This window comes from Aquarana catesbeiana, linkage group LG02 (genome assembly GCF_042186555.1).
Source record: "Aquarana catesbeiana isolate 2022-GZ linkage group LG02, ASM4218655v1, whole genome shotgun sequence".
In the NCBI taxonomy this organism is placed as follows: domain Eukaryota; kingdom Metazoa; phylum Chordata; class Amphibia; order Anura; family Ranidae; genus Aquarana; species Aquarana catesbeiana.
The window spans coordinates 588142855-588154979 of NC_133325.1; the positions used below are offsets into that span (position 1 = coordinate 588142855).

At 45.3% G+C, this 12125-nt stretch overlaps 1 non-coding gene across 1 annotated transcript; it reads left to right on the forward strand.

Annotated features, from left to right (window-relative positions):
* Positions 1-3613: 3613 nt before the first annotated feature.
* On the forward strand, positions 3614-3732 carry LOC141130170 (5S ribosomal RNA). The gene has a single exon (XR_012242016.1). It is a non-coding gene; the product is annotated as a 5S ribosomal RNA (ribosomal RNA).
* Positions 3733-12125: the final 8393 nt, after the last annotated feature.

A 12125-nucleotide genomic window follows, 5' to 3' on the forward strand; every position in this document is an offset into this window, starting at 1 on the left:
AAGTCCGACCGTGTGTACGGGGCATTACAGTTCAGCACAACACTATAATTCACGTGCAAAAGCTCATATCTCTCCCAAAACTGTTCACTCATGCTTCAAAACCATATTCCTTTTCCATATAAAGAGTCAGTGCCCCCAAATGGCAAAGATTCTTCTCAATTGCTTTGGCTCATTTCTTGAAACAGACCAGAAGTTCTCAACTCTCTTGTTGCTTTTGCCAAAATAACCTGGATGGTTTGGCGCAACACCATGGTTCACCTACAAAAGCTCATATCTTTCCCAAAACAGTTCACTCATGTGTCAAAAATACATTTCTTTCTCATTCAAATAGTCAGTGCCCCCAAAATGCTTTGTCCCTTTGACATCGTGTAAGCACTGCAAATCGAAATGTTTAGATGTTTTGTCTCTATGGCAGAGCACCATTGAAATATCCCTCATGTCCACCTTTCAGTCTTAGCCCAGTCCTTCATTGACAATGGTTACTGTACAGTTTTTGTCTAGCTAACTGAATACAATTGTGTATAAAACTGAAAAAAAAAAAAAAAAGAAAAGATTTTAGGGTAGGAGTAGCCTCCAAGGTTTGACATCACACATTGCACTCATACTGCCAAGGAAAAATTACTTTACAGTATTGTAACCATTATCTCTCACAAACAAAGTAACTTCCATACATCAGAGTAAAAAGAAAATGTATACAGCATAATATACGGAAATATAAATACACAAACAAAAAACAAGGAAAATTACATTTAGCCTACAATGCTGTAAATAAAGCTGGAGTTTCACAACTACTGTAACATCTCTTCAATGGCCATCGTCCTCACCCTCCTGCCCATCCAAATGCTGCTGTCTGGCCACAGATTCTCGTCAACATCGCAGCGTATATCCTCCCTTGCAATGCAACGAGGGAAGAAACGGCGTGTATGTCGCAACCATCCCCTACACTGATCTCCTGTAATATCCTCACAAGCAGTGTCCATTGCATGGAGCAGGGACCTCTGATCTTGAGCCCGATGCTCATACACTCTCCACCTCCAAGCGGAGAAAAACTCCTCAATAGGATTGAGGAAAAGAGAGTAAGGTGGTAGGAACACCATATCCATCCTTGGATGAGCAGTGAACCAGGCCCTGATAAGCAGGCCACGGTGGAAATTCACATTGTCCCATACAATTATATATTGTGGTAGGTGAGGCCCTATGAGACCTCTCTCATTTTCAGGGATCAAATCCAAATGAAGGCGGTCCAAGAAGATGAGGAGTGTATTGTATGGGCAAAGACTGGGGATGTGAGTGGCCGCACCATTCTCAGAAATGCCAGTACACATAGTTGTATTGCCACCTCGCTGGCCTGGGACATCCACTGTGGCCCGGTGGCCAATAAAGTTACAACCACATCTTCGGCCCTTGGCCAGGTTGAAGCCAGCCTCATCCACATACACAAGTATGTGAGAGGCCTCGTTTCCGTCCAATGCCATTATTCTCTACAATAGAGTAAAAAAAAGAAAACATCAAATCAGTCATACAGAAGAGTCATACACTACAGTTACAGACAGTTACACCATTCTCAGAAATGCCAGTACACATAGTTGTATTGCCACCTCGCTGGCCTGGGACATCCACTGTGGCCCGGTGGCCAATAAAATTACAACCACATCTTCGGCCCTTGGCCAGGTTGAAGCCAGCCTCATCCACATACACAAGTATGTGAGAGGCCTCGTTTCCGTCCAATGCCATTATTCTCTACAATAGAGTAAAAAAAAGAAAACATCAAATCAGTCATACAGAAGAGTCATACACTACAGTTACAGACAGTTACATAGGAATGTTCTATGTTCTACACAAGTTCAATACACTACTGGCCAGTATTCCAGTGGTTCCAAACCTGGGGTACATGTACCCTATGCAAAGGTACTACAGGGGGTATTTGACAGAAAGGGGAGGAGAAAAATTATCAACAAGTAGACTTACTGAAATGTTACAGTAAAACCCACAGTATTAGATAGATTTACATGGGAGGCACTACTGTAATTGCAGCTCTTTGACCCTTTTTCTTACTGTATTGTATGTTATATTCTTCAAAATAAGGATTATAATGATAATTGCATCATACAGTAAGCTGCAGTTGTTAGGCAAAATGTTTATAAATCAGATAAGTAAATCAAATACTTTCATACCTGGATTACCTGGATCCAGAAATCAGGTAAAGTGGGTACTGAAACCAATACATTTTGGGAACCACTGCTTACGGTAATTGTAAAAAGGTTATCTTGATGGACAACCAGTGACTGACTTACATATACATACTGGTACCGCAGCTCTTTCACTCTCTTAGAGTTCCTCTCAAATGGTACCCTGTAAATTTGCTTCATTGTCATCTGATGCTTCTTCAATATGTTTTGTGGAGATGCTTATAAAATTGACATTTTGGAATATGGCATTGTCTTGTAGGAGTGCAGTGCGGATCTCTCTCAATGTGAAGGCATTATTTGCAAAACACCATGCTACAGATCTCTTGTTCTTGTTGTTCATTGAGAAGTTTTCCTCGGCCACCCGTGCCAGGTTGTCGTCCAATCCTAAACATAGAATTCAAAGGACAACACTCCATTCGTAATTTATACCTTATGTATTCCGTACAGAATGAGTTACCAAAGTAATCCTATTGTTTTACTTACAGTAACTTTACCACAATTCTAATGCATCACTGCACAGTGACTGGAATACTACTATAAACTGTATCATCAATATTGTAGAAAATAAACTATTCCATACTTTACTTTCTACAATATTTTTCTTGTCATTGTTAGCATCATATGTAACATCCCACTGAGGTAAGATACTGTAATACTGTAGGCCTAACACACACACACACACACACACTAAATGAATACGTAAATAAACATATTTGTTGCTCTATGCACAGTGTCCTGTCCTATACATTATATAATTCCATCATTGACTGACTACATACCTGTTTTCCCTGCGAAAGGTTTGGATGATAGAGGAGACTGTAGGAGCGAGGCACATTAGGCTGCTCTCGGCGACCTGCCTCCGCTATTGCGAGGCCATGGTTGATGACATGGCCTATAATTGTGGCCCGAATTTCATCAGGGACAGCATGGTGTCTTCGTGCTCCTCGGCCTCTTCCCCCTATTCCACCACCACGCACCCTTACTCCTCCTCCTCTTCTTCCTCTAGCAGGCAGTTGCCCTTGTTCATTTACTTGGCCAGGTGCCTTTATGTTCAGAAATTGTACTGGTCCTGCATGGTCAAGCTCTATATATACTGTACATGTTTGGCAGCATTCACAATCATGGACAGCACCTGTCAGGTAACTAAACATACTGTTTGATTGGTCATCTGAGACCAACTCCAACTCCTCCTTCGTTAGTCAAGTTCTAGTGGCACCTGTCAATTGCTGTAATCATTTTATCAAATATTCCAAGAGATTCATATATGGTATTCATGGTATTATGTTCCTGAATAATTTTGACAATTGAACAGACTATTGTGCATGTGATGACTTAAACAATGAAATGATGCTGACACGTTTTGGAGAGAACAACCATTAGACTGAGAATTGACAATCAGATCAACAAGATCTATTCACTTGTGAGCCTACGGCCACATCACCCTGAAAGTGCCCGATCTCGTCTGATCTCGGAGGCTAAGCAGGGTCGGGCCTGGTTAGTACCTGGATGGGAGACCGCCTGGGAATACCAGGTGCCGTAGGCTAAAAAAAAAAAAAAAAAAAAAAAAAAAAAAAAGAGATCTATTCACTTGGAAATCGTGCTAAATGTAGGCTACTTGTACTTAATAATTTGAAGGATGTACTGAGACATTTGCAATTTGATGAAATGAATGAGAAATTCAATTCAGTCGTGAACAATTGCCAAGTGGTTTGGAGATTTGTCCATGTTGTTTTGAGAATGTCATTTCTGTTTCAAGAAATGAGCCAAAACAATGGAGAAAAACTGTAATACGGAATCTTGAAAATCCACGCTATTAAACGATGTGTAACAAACAAAGCCTCTTACCAGAGAAGATGGACCCCAAGGAATCAAAAGTGCTTGATTCAATTTAGGATCAGCTGCCGTGTTCCACTCCTTCACCCCCCCATCAGGAGATCTGATGTTGTTGGTTCACCTGGATATGGAAATCCATCCAATGTATTACAAAATACTCCAAGCTTCAAAAATAATCCTGCTGAGTGCTCACCAGCAAGGGGAAATATCAAGAAGAGAAAATTGACAGTTACTTACCGATAACTGTTTTTCTAGGATATCTTCCAGGACGGCATAACCTGAGAGATGACTGGTCCACCTGACAGGAAACACAATCAATATACAAGATTAAAAGGCCCCTCCCTTCCCCCAAAGTAATAGGTTAGCCGGGTGACAGAGAGAAACTCTTCCCGTAGTACTTATATTAAAACATGGGTGGGAAGTAGGCCTGCCATCCTGGAAGATATCCTAGAAAAACAGTTATCGGTAAGTAACTGTCAATTTTCTCTAGTCATCTTCCAGGATGGCATAACCTGAGAGGATGGACAAGGAGTTCAAGGCCTACCTCAGGGTGGGACCACCGCTTGTAGCACCTTTCTTCCAAATGTCAGATCCTGGGACGACAGCAGTTCCACTCTATAGTGTTTCAAAAAGGTATCCTGCTTCGCCCAAGTGGCTGTGTGACAGACATGTTCTATCGAGGCCCCAGCTCTCTCTGCCCAAGAGGCGGCCAAGGATCTTGTTGAGTGGGCCTTAAGGTTCCCTGGTACTGGGGAACCGGTCTGCTCATAGGCCAATGTTATTGTCTGCCTAATCCACCTAGCCACAGTAGATTTAGACGCCTGCCCTCCCTTTCTAGGGCCGCTAAACAAAACTAAAAGATGATTCGACTTTCTGTAGTCCTTTACTCTATCTAGATATGTCAATAAACATTTCTTGACATCTAATAAATTAAACTTCCTCTCCTTCTCATTTTTTGGATTATCACAGAAGGAGGGTAAAGTGATCTCCTGAGATCTATTAAACTTAGATGCAACCTTGGGAAGATATAGTGGGTCCTGTCTAAGAACCACTCTATCCTCCAGAATCAACAGAAAAGGCTCCTTAACTGACAGGGCCTGTAGGTCGCTCACCCTTCTGGCCGTGGTTATGGCCAACAGAAACGCTAACTTAAGAGTCAAAAACTTAACTGAAATCTCTTGCACTGGTTCGAAGGGCGCTTTGGTCAGCGCCTCCAAAACCAGAGATAAATTCCATGGAGGAAATACATTCAACCTGACAGGGGTTACCCTCTCCCTTGCCAGAAGAAATCTCTTAATCAGAGGTTCTAGAGCGAGCCTCTGATCCAAAAATACAGATAACGCTGCTATCTGTACTCTCAAGGTGTTCGGGGAAATCCCCTGATCCACCCCTGCTTGCAAAAATTCCAGTACCACTGGTACTGAAGGGTAAGACACCTCCTTATCACGGCACCACTGTGAGAAGCAATTCCACACCTTGGAGTAGATCCTCCTGGTGACCAGCTTCCTGCTGCCCAAGAGGGTCTCAATTACCCTATCAGAGAACCCCTTGCCCCTAAGGATCTCCTCCTCAAGAACCAAGCCGTCAGTTTGAGGAACCCCGGGTCGGGGTGGAGGACTGGCCCCTGTAGGAGAAGATCTCGTCTGATTGGAAGACGGAGCGGAGGAGAAATTGACCACTTTTTCAGAGTGGCAAACCAGGTCCTTTTTGGCCACCATGGGCCTATAAGGATCAGTCTGCAATCTGAGCGGGCCAATTTTTGTAAGACCCGTGGTATTAAGACTAGTGGGGGAAAGGCGTATGCTAGACGGAAGTCCCAGTCCTGAGACAGAGCGTCCCTGGGATCCCCCTTCTCTGTTGAGAGAGAAAAAACAATCCACTTTTTTGTTCCCTCTGTGGGCAAAAAGATCTATATCCGGAGTCCAGAACTTCTGACTTATCTGGAGAAAGACCTCCTGATTTAACTCCCATTCCCCTTGGAGGATTGGTTGCCGGCTTAAGAAGTCTGCCACCACATTGGCGGTTCCTCTTATGTGAACCGCCGATATGGACTGAAGATTCTCTCCGGCCCAGTTTAAGATGTTCAGGACTAGACTCAGTAGTTTCCTTTATCTGGTGCCCCCCTGACGATTCAGGTAAGAGACCGTTGTCACATTGTCTGACAGGACTTGGATCTCTAAGCCCTGAATCCTGTCTCCAAAGGATACTAACGCCTGGCCCACCGCCAGGAGTTCCCTGTGGTTGGAGGATGCCCCTGCCTGAGAAGGCGTCCAGGCCCCCTGTGCCTGGATGTCCCCCAGGTGAGCACCCCAACCCCAAGCGCTTGCATCGGTAGTGATTCTTGTGGGATTCCACTGGTCCCAGGGTAGACCCACCCTGAGCTTGTCCTGATCCAGCCACCAATCTAGGGAGGTCCTTACTCTTGTTGGAATAGACACCCTTGCATCCAATGACTCTCTCCTTTTGTCCCAGGAGGACAAAAGGAAGAACTGCAGCTCCCTGGAGTGGAGCTGAGCCCAATGATCCGCTGTAATACATGAGGTCATTAGACCTAGAACCCTCATGATATGCCTGCGAGAGCACTCCCTGGCTTCTTTTAAAGAGGATACTGCTGTAACCACCTTTAACCTTTTTTCCTCTGGAAGAAACAGTTTCTGAGCCTCTGTATCCACCAGATACCCCAGAAACACTTTTATTTGGGACGGTGCCAGAGAAGATTTCTCTCTGTTTACTATCCAGCCCAAGGACTCCAGAGTGAAAATCACTCTGCCTACGTCTACTTCCACCTTCTCTAGGGATTGCCCGTATACCAAAAGGTTGTCTAGGTAGGGTATAAGGGACACCCCCTATAGGTGTAGGTAAGCTACAACCTCCACCAGGACCTTTGTGAAGATCCTTGGACTTGCAGCTAATCCAAAGGGAAGAGCTCGGAATTGCCAATGTTGAATCCCTTCGCTCGTAAGGACTGCGAATCTCAGTAGGGACTGGTGTTCCCTGGTGATCGGGATATGAAGGCAAGCATCCCTTAGATCTATCGTGGCTAAGAACGCACCCCTTAATAGATGCCTGCGCACCGTGTATATACTCTCCATCCGGAAGCTCTTTTGTTGCAAAAACCTGTTCAACTTCCTGAGATTTAATATCAGGCGAAATTTCCCTGACGGTTTTTGAACGACAAATACATGGGAGTAAAATCCTTGGTAAAGCTCTTCCGGTGGAATGGGGATGATCACCTCCTGGAATACCAATCCTTGCAAGCTGTCCAACAGCCCTGCAGCTTTTGAAGTTTCCTTGGGGAGACGGGTCAGAAAAAAGTTTTGAGGGGGAGGGGAGAGAAGTTCCAGATGATATTCCTCTGTTACAATCTGCAAGATATAGGGGCTTTCGGAGATCCTCTTCCACTGAGGGACAAAGTGGGATAATCTCCCCCCTACCCTGATGCTGGCGTCACTTAGACTGCTTGGTGGCGTGTTTAGGTCCAGAAAAGAGCAGACTACCTTTTTGTGCACTATTTCCCTTTCCCCACCTTCTATTCGCATCCTTTTTTCCTTTGAATTGACCCTGATTAGAGGAGGGGTGAAAAAAAAACTTTCTGCCCCTTTCTCCTTTAGCTTTAACCGGGAACTTTTTTCCCCTTTTCTGCTGACCTTGACAGCACCTGATCCAGGCCAGGTCCAAAGAGTTGTGAACCTTCAAAGGGCAAACCACATAGCCTTGATCTAGACTATGGTCCCCTTCCCATGATTTGACCCAGACTGCCCTTCTTGCGGAGTTAAGGAGGGCCGCAGATTTGGCTGTGTTCCTGACAGACTCCACAGCCACATCTGCCAAATATGCCACAGCCTTACCTATTATTTCTAACGAGTCTGTGATTTCTTTGGAATCACTGCCTTTAGAAACATGGTTGGAAAGTCTGCCTAACAATGCGTCCGCGTTTCTTGCCACGCATGCTGATGCCAAAGCAGGAGCCATGGCAGCTGCATTGGAATCCCATGCTCTGCGCAAAAGCGCCTCCGCCCTTCTGTCCATTTGGTCTTTTAGGTTCCCTGAATCCTCAAAAGACAAGTCAGATTTTTTAGAAACCTGCGACAGAGCTGCGTCTAACTTAGGGGTTTTAAAGAATTTCTGCTCTTCTTCCTCCCCAAAAGGAAACCTTCTCTTCCAAGTTTTGAGTCTAAGAACCTTTCTTTCCGGGTCTTTCCACTCTCTCAAAATCACCTCCTTTAGGGCCTGATGAACTGGGAACACCCTGGACTGAGGCTTTCCCAAACCCCTGTACATCTTGTCCTGGGCCCACGCCTGAACCGGAGGTTCTGGGATATCCTCAGAGGCATAGATCACCCTAAGTAACTGCCCCATGTCTTCCATGGGAAAGAGGTGGCTACTAGCTCTAGGACTGTCACTATCCTGGCTTTCAGCGTCTGTGTCTACACCTTCCTCTAATGAGTCCTCCTCTGACTCCTCTGGGTCCTCAAACTCCTCAACTCCCGAAGTGACAGAGAAAGGGGGTCCTTTGCGAGGTTTTCTGACCCCTGTCTGAAAAACCTTCCTGAGAGGAAGTGCCTTCTCTAGGGGACAGGATTTCTCTATCCTCCGCTTTAGGTGCTATAGCAGTCTTAATAGACTGGAGGGTAGAAAGCATCTCCGACTGTACCGCAAGGAAGTCCCTCATAACCTGTGAGGTTTCCTTACTAGACAGTTTCTGTATGCACCTATAGCAAAAAGGTTTCACATGGTCCTGTGGGAGCTTATCATTACAGTTCCCACATCTCTTTGACCTGGGAGGAGGGGGATTTTTGCCCTTCATCTTGTGAGCCCCCTGAGCAGAGCCGCCAGGATCTAGGGAGACAAAAAAGACAAAGTCCAAACTTTAACCAGTTACCTAAGACTTTCTGTGTGTCTCTCTCCCCCCCCCCCCATGGTGTAGGCAAGACCCCTCTTACTTCACCACATTCAAAACGGAAGAGGACTCACCACCACTGGCCTCTTCCTGGGCTAAGGTTGCAGCTGTTACCTCCTCTCCATCCATATCTGCTGCTTTGCGAGGTTTTCCGACCCCAAGAGAGGAGTATCGTGAGGCCTTCTGCTTTTCCCTGGAGCGCTGAGTGTCTATCTCCTATACACCGATGATCGGCACCATTTTGTTGGAGAGCCGCTGTCTGAGGGAGGATTTTGGCCTCTAGTGTCCGAATCCGCCATTTTGGCATAGGTCGGAAGTTACAGCGCCCGGAACTGGAAACGCCGCCATCTTACTCCACCCTGGGATGCCAGCTCCATACACAGGGGCTTCAGCATTCCCTATGAAGTCCAGGACCTCCACCAGCCCTCAAGGCACCAAGGTACCGACCTGGCTAGCATCCTCTACCCCCTCTGCGGCCTAGACACCAGCCTGAGCTCCAGTTCCTTCATGACCTCAGTACCTGACTGGGTGGAAGGAAAGAGCATGAGGTATGTGCTCACAGGAGTTCCGGGATACCCCTCTGTACCCGGGAGGCTCCTTGCTGGGGAAGACTCTCTCCCCCGGCCATTGGGGGGACCCCCTGAGAAGGACAGGGCCATGGCTGGACCCATCACCCTCCCCGGCTTTGGCGTCCAGCCCTCGGGGGGGACCATCCGCTACCAGCTTCAGGTCTGAGAAAAAACAACAAACGTTTCGCTGCCGGGAAACACAATCAAGAACTGAGGTGCAGGGGGAAGGGAGGGGCCTTTTAACCTTGTATGTTGATTGTGTTTCCTGTCAGGTGGACCAGACATCTCTCAGGTTATGCCGTCCTGGAAGATGACTAGAGAAAGACTCTATAGTGCAGTACACTGTTAAGAACATTTATTGAGCAGTTCCATTGCACTTTACAGATCAAACGAACGTTTTTAGCAAACAAACCAGCCACGGACCTAGTCCTGCAAGCAGAGCATGGTGACGTCACAGGCAATAGCTCCACCCAACACGTTTCCCTGTAAGAAGCATCGACTGCGACCGGAGACTGTGACCGGTAACTAGAAAATGAGCTTTTGTAAAAATGTTCAGCAATGGCAGCTTATATATTTTAAATAGGTTTCAACAGTCCCGGATCCTCACTGGCACAGGCATCTTCTCTCCATGTGCCAGGCTTCGAGCATCTTCATTGAACTGCGCAGAATGATGTAACTCCTGCTCATGTACGGGCATCAGTCATCCTGGCAGACAGGGAACATGGTAGAAATGTAAGCTAAACTGAGCTGCACATGAACAGCTCAGTTTAATTGTAGCAAAAGAATGCAAGTAGGCAGGTAGTATTCCATGTCTCTTCTGCGATAATAGCCTGCCTCCTTGCAGTCTATTGAAGGAAGCCTTCAACTCTACTTTAAATAAATAGATGGAATACTAATGGGGTGTTTACCTACCAAAAAATATTAGTATATCTGTCCATCCATTCCTGAGATTTTCAAATCTCTGCCACTTTACACAGACATGTCTGGCAGACCATATTTTTACCTTTAGTAACATTTCCTAGTCTCTTCCACACCCTATGCCTGTACAGTGAAAGAAGAAACCATAGACTGATGAGCTCATCTTTGTGTCACTCTTCTCTCTCCTCCATTAAGCATGCTCCTTGCATTGCAATAAAACTGATTGACTCATTGTACTGTTTCTCTCTCCCAAAGTCAGAGCTCTGCTGTAAATGGACTGTAGAGGGACTGCAGTAGAATGTTACATCAATTTAGGCACTTACTCCTGTGTTAAAAAAATGCATTGATATAATAATGATTACAGGGCAGCATTAGTTTGTCTTTTATATCTGCCCAAAGTTCAGCTTTAGGCAGTATTAAAAAAAAATGTGATCACTTTTTTTTGCTGTCGCAAGGAATGTAAACATCCCTTGCTATAACAATACAGTATGACACGCCCTTTTTATGGAGAGATTGGTGATATTAAAAGACCCCAAATCTCTCCTCTACCCTTAAAAGCAAAAAATAAAACACATTTTTGATGTTTTTGCTTTTTAAAAAATGGCCACAAAAAATTTGACACATTTTGACAAATTTTCTCAGTTAGGCAGTGGGCAAATGGGTATAGTAATAACGGACATTCAAGTTAATAACTGATGGAATGTGAAGCATTGTTTGAATTCAGTCTCCAAACCAACATAACCAGTAACATCACACCCATAAGCAGTGAAGTATTTTGACCTACAAACAGATAAGCCTATATTGCTTACGTGCACTGGCGGCAGCTATGCTAGGCCTAAACTGATTGGAGAGGCATAAACCACAACTTGATAACACATTAAACTAAAAGGACAAATGGGGGGATATAGAAAAGGATGAACAGGAGGAGTAATCTCTCATATGATCTCTCTGCTGGCTACTGTTGGGGCCCTTGAAGAAATTGGTGCACTTGAAAGTCCCCTCAAGAACCTGCATGCAGTAAAATAAGCAGTGTGGAGTGGCTTATCTCGGTAGAATACTTGACATCTGCTGTCAGATTTTGTTGCTGTTAAGTATCTCGCAGCTCAGTTTAGTTGGGTAGGATGTAGGATGATATTTATAATATAAAATCCAAATTAAGTCAGGTGTACTAGGATTCTCATGCCTAATACCTATTGCCCTGCTCTCAGTGGCTCTGCAAAAAATGACTGAAAGAAGCATGGGCCCGCGGCCCTCTCACCAACTCCCAGGACTAAGGAGCAAGCTCCTGCGATGAAGTGGGGGCCTCTCAGCTTTGCTTTGATGAAGGTAGAGTCCAGCGCTCTGTAGTGGTATGTCAGTAAACATTCTGGTTTTCTGGCAGCAACAACACGAGAGTAAGCAGTGATACAGGCTGGGTTGCTGGATGTCTCGCACTCCTGCTTGCAGATGGTCCTGACACAGTGCAAGCCACCAAAGATCTGAGGCTGTGTGTCTCCCAACTCCCACGGTGCCATGAACACACTGATTCTATCTAAGTCTCTCTTGGTCCATCCTATGCCCCGGAGTGTATAGGGATTTGTAGTTCAGAAAATCAGCAACACTTTAAATATTTGTTCTCTTGGACTACACCTTCTGAAGTTCTCAACACTCTGCATATAAGTGTATGGGTTCACTTTGTTTTGGTTCCCCCTTCCTCTGGTGGCCAGAGGAGAATAA